The sequence below is a fragment of the Triticum aestivum genome, unplaced genomic scaffold (genome assembly GCF_018294505.1).
Source record: "Triticum aestivum cultivar Chinese Spring unplaced genomic scaffold, IWGSC CS RefSeq v2.1 scaffold16941, whole genome shotgun sequence".
Lineage (NCBI taxonomy): Eukaryota > Viridiplantae > Streptophyta > Magnoliopsida > Poales > Poaceae > Triticum > Triticum aestivum.
Window position 1 is genome coordinate 1 of NW_025236983.1, and position 4,930 is coordinate 4,930.

Below are 4,930 nucleotides of genomic sequence, written 5' to 3' on the forward strand. Positions count from 1 at the left end.
GCGTCAATTTTGGCCCGAGCCGGCGAAAAAAGGGCCTTTGGGGGCGCGACTGGGCCGATTTTTCGGCGCCGGCGGCCGAAAAATCGCCTGGGGGGCCTTGTTTGGGGCGCGGCTGGAGATGCTCTTAGGCAAGTTTGACCAACTTAGATGTGTGTTTGGTTCAAACCACATCTTAGGCAAGCCACACTTGGGTCCCAAATTTCATGCACTCAAAAAGTATGGTAAGATTCCCTTAGGCTTGCCAACTTGTGGCTCTCATTTTGAAGAACTAACCTTAGACAAGTTTGGTAATATTGTATGGCAAAGTGTGGCACTCCTAGGCCTAGAACCAAACAGCCCCATAATCCTTTGGTGATGGCAATCTGAGCTTCCTGTTCTTTGCCCCAGAAGGTCATCTATAAATACCCAAGCTCTAACAGGTTTGCAGTTGCAGCCGAAGAATATTGTGTTATGCATAATTATAGCACTCTCAGTGTAGAATAAGATATTCTACATCCAAGTCCATTCATTGAGCCAGCTCAACCCCGGCTCTGGGTGCGCCTCACCCAACCCGTCACTGCTTGCACCACGCCTGCAGGATCCATTGGATGTATATTTTCTGTGTTATTACGTTGATGATTTTATTAAATCGTGAGGATCAGGAGGTGTGTTACTCATTCATCGCAGGGTGAAAGGAATAACTCTTTTCACAATGCTTAGCTCTCTAGCTCGGCGCGTAAGAGCGACATGACACCTTTGTTTTTCAACTTGATGGTTTTGTAGTGATGATTGGTGATACTATTTCAAATTCCAACGATTGACTCATATTGAAATCATCAAACTTTTCTTAATAGGCGACCCAAGCAAAAACCTTTCTTTAATGAGATGCTTACCTGAGTTCTTGTAATGGTTATAGGCCAATGCCACCCTGCTTTGTAAGTTAGTAGCCTATAACAAAAATAATTGTAGAGCTTTAGTCCACCGTTGATGCCCCCCTCCTAGAGCAGTACTGTTTGAAATTTTGTATTCTATACTTGGCGAAAATAATAGGGGTATGTAAAACACATTTTAGTGATCAGGGATTGCACGGAACAACACTACTAGCACACCAACCAAAAAATATATAGGTGGCAAACTTGAAATGGTATTTTTGGCGTTTACTGTACACTATTGGCATACTCTCAAAAGAGTTGGTTGGCCTGAATAACAATTGACGATCATTGGCCAAAAAAAGAGGGTAACAATTCATGATTTATTTATCCAGGAAAATGTTGTGCTGAGAAATTATATTACAGATCCAAGTATCTATGAAATACGGTTTTGCCTTATAAACCGGTAGAGATCGAGTATATCTATAAACACAAAAAACCCTAATACTCCAATATGCAAGAAAAAATGACTTTCACTATGTAACTATTTTTGTTCAAGTTTTAGTATGTAGAGTAAAAATATCACCAAACTTTCAGTACCTTATCTGTAAGTGAACAAAATTCAGTATCAATCAGATTAAGTTCATTGACGACCTCCTCCGTCAGTGATAAGTTTCCCATATCAATCCTATTAAGCTCAGTGGCTATCTCCCTTGTGGTGGGCCTTTTCTGTCGGTCATCCTCGAGACATCTTAAAGCTATTCCAATGCATGCATTAACTTGTTGGCATGGGTGTGGTGACATTGTTGGATGTAGCTTTTTTCGCCATTTTTCACATACCTGAAAAATTCAAATAAAGTGTTGACATGCTGCATACATGTAACGAGAAATAATAAGAAGAAAAATAAATGTGTGAAAATAAGAGTATGCATGAGCAAGAAACTATTTTTTTTCTTACAAGCTCAATGAATGTTTCAGAAGGATCACGTCCACAATCGCGATAACTCTGGCGTCCTGCCATTATTTGTAGGATTACGGCACCCAAACTGAACACATCATATTTTTGTGAGATTATGTTTTCGTTAATATATTCCGGTGGCATGAATCCCCTGCATGGTATCATATCCAATTAATTTGCAACAAAGTTATATTGGAATTGCTTACTTCTCATAAGGTACCAACTCACATTGTCCCTATCAATGTTCCTGTTGCCGTGGTAATGGTTTTTGCTGAAGGGAAGATTCTTGATATACCAAAATCTCCTATTTTCGGCATCATGTTGTTGTCCAGCAGTATATTTGCTGGTTTAAGTCTAGATGGTAAATATTTACGCTATGAAGATAATTTAAACCGGAACACACTCCCTTAATTATTTTGTAACATGTCTGCCAATCAAGTCCGCATGGCTGCTCATATGTTGACATAAACATGAAATATACTCAAATACGTCAAGTGATTGATTGAAAATTAGATATACTGTTTCTTTTCATGCAAAATAAGATAGTCTAAGTAGAGCACGGTCATACCAGAAAGGTGCCTCTCAAGGTCTCCACCATGCAAATATTCAAAGCAGAGAATTCTTATTGGCTCATGAGCAAAGATATATTTTTCATCGAGCTTCATCCAGTTGCCTGGATGATAGCAGTAGCCAACATACTGTATGATATTTTGATGATGGGCCCTAATAATGTTATTGAACTCATCTGCAAATTTCGTGTCTTCAGGCCCTATGTGAGTAAGCTTCTTCAGGGCAATCTCTTCCCCGTTGTCCAATACTCCCTGTTAAATATTTCTTGTTCATATGGCACATGTGTGGGTACTTGAAGTTCGCAGTAGCAGATCAGTTAAGAAAATAGAAAATTCAATTTACAATCGCACCTTGTAAACTACTGCAAACCCACCCTTCCCAATTATGCGGTCCTCAGAAAGATTATTCGTAATATGTCGTAAGAAGTCGAGTGTAAACTCCCTTGACGTTGGAGTTGTATCCACTAAATTGCTCTCCATTGTATCCTATATCTCCTGCTGGTTAGGACGAGTATCCATGTCCCATCGATCGAATAAGACAGAAATTGTTTCAAATTGATGAGCTGAAAGGTTGAATGCATAACTTTCACAAATACTCCCTCCATTCCTAAATATAAGTCTTTCTAGAGATTCCAATACGGACTATATACGGAGTAAAATGAGTGAATCTACATTCTAAAATATGTCTATATACATCCGTATATAGTCCACATTGGAATTTCTAAAAAGACTTATATTTAGGAACAGTGGGAGTAATAGACATGTTTCTAACTTAGAAGGGAATATATACATGTGGGTACATACCCTGTTCTTTTTACAAACACTAACTCAGGAGCTTAGATAATCTCATATTGACCTACTTGCTGAGATGTGCAGCATACCTACCTAGCTAACTAAAAACTTCTTCATTTGTTCGTGGCTAAAGCAGCAGCAAGCTAGCTAACTAACAAGAAATAAAATTCATACTATTACAACGAGCTAGCAAGCTCAAGAGCTGATAATTGAAGAAAACTAAAGAAATGGAAGCAGCCAGCGAGCAGCTTTCTTCAACAAAAATCGACCAAAAGGATAAAGGGTTAACAGAGGAATCCTTAGTAGCCAGCTAATTCGGTAGAATGATTAACAGAGGAATCATTAGTAGCTAGCTATTCGGTAGAACGCAAGCTAGCACCTCAAGTCCTGGACTAACCTGGAGAGCGCCCTTCTGAAGGGGGAATAAGAGCATGTACGAATTGAAATGAGACCTTAATCCCCTATGTAGGATGCTTCCACCGGCTTGCATGAGCAGAGAGAGAAGTAAGCGGAGGGTGTTAGAGAGGAGGACACGCAAAACAAGTTGTGATTGATTGCGATGCAGACCTGGAAGAAAAACCACCTCTGTCTGTACCTTTACAATATACTCCATCGAAGCCATAATTGACAAGACGCCAACTTGGTACCGCTAAAAGAACGGACAACTAACGGAGCAATGGCTTGCAGCGACAACTTGGAGATAATTAATTGCAGAATTGTTATAGTTCAAGTGACCAGAAAAGAACTATATTTTCCAGGCGGAGTAGGTGGGCAAGTGAGAGGTGGTCATTGGCGGAGGCACAGTGGAGGAAAATACAAGTGCAAGACGATCATAAGCCGCTGTCGATTGAAAATTAAGAAATCGAAATCAATAGGGATGCACTGCAATATTTCTCCTCCAGGTTCAAAGTTTGAGAGAAGAGGGAACCCTCCACCCCTATTTGCCGTCCAATCTGGCATGGCGATGTGTGCCAGGCAGTTTCATTAAGGATACTTCTGCTAACCACGTACAGGAATCGTAATAATGCAAGGACAGCTGCACCAACTCTGGTCAGAGCACAGCACAGTCACGAGGCTCCTTAGTCCATTTCTATTGAAATATTGTTCCGGACGGCAGCCTCTATCATATTTAACAGGCTAACTGGTCTGCAAAGACAGCCTGTTTGGCACGTTTCTCCGTATCACTGTAAATACTATTAGAACAGACTAAACATTTCACTTCACAAGACAAATTTATCCATAACCGTGATTGCTAAATTTTGGTTATATGCGTATGTCAAGATACAATGGGGGGAGATGCGCAGCATACTGCGTACCTAGCTAGCTAACTGAAAACTTCTTCATTTCTTCGTGGCTAAAGCAGCAGCAAGCTAATTAACAAGAAATAGAACCCGTAACAACTAGCTAACAAGAGCAAGAACAAATAAATCGAAGGAAAACAAAAGGAAAGGGAAAAAGCTAGCAGCTTTCTTCAACACAAATCGACCGTAGAGGGATGACAGATAAATCCTTATAACTAGCTATTCCCTAGAAGCATGCACCTCGAGTCCTCGACTAACCTGGAGAGGGACCTTCCGGAGGGGGAAGAAGAGTATGTACGAATGCAGATGAGACCTTAATCCCGGATGCTTCCACCGGCTCGTATGAGCAGAAAGAGAAGGCAGAGGAGGGTGTTAGAGAGGACAACGCGCAAAACCAGTGTCAGATTGATTGAGATGTAGACGGGGAAGAAAAACCACCTCTGTCTGTACCTTTACAATATA

General features: G+C 40.6%; 1 pseudogene; it reads right to left on the reverse strand.

Annotated features, from left to right (window-relative positions):
- Positions 1-850: 850 nt before the first annotated feature.
- Positions 851-4,920, reverse strand: LOC123176495 (cysteine-rich receptor-like protein kinase 41; annotated as a pseudogene).
- Between the last annotated feature and the right edge of the window lie 10 nt (positions 4,921-4,930).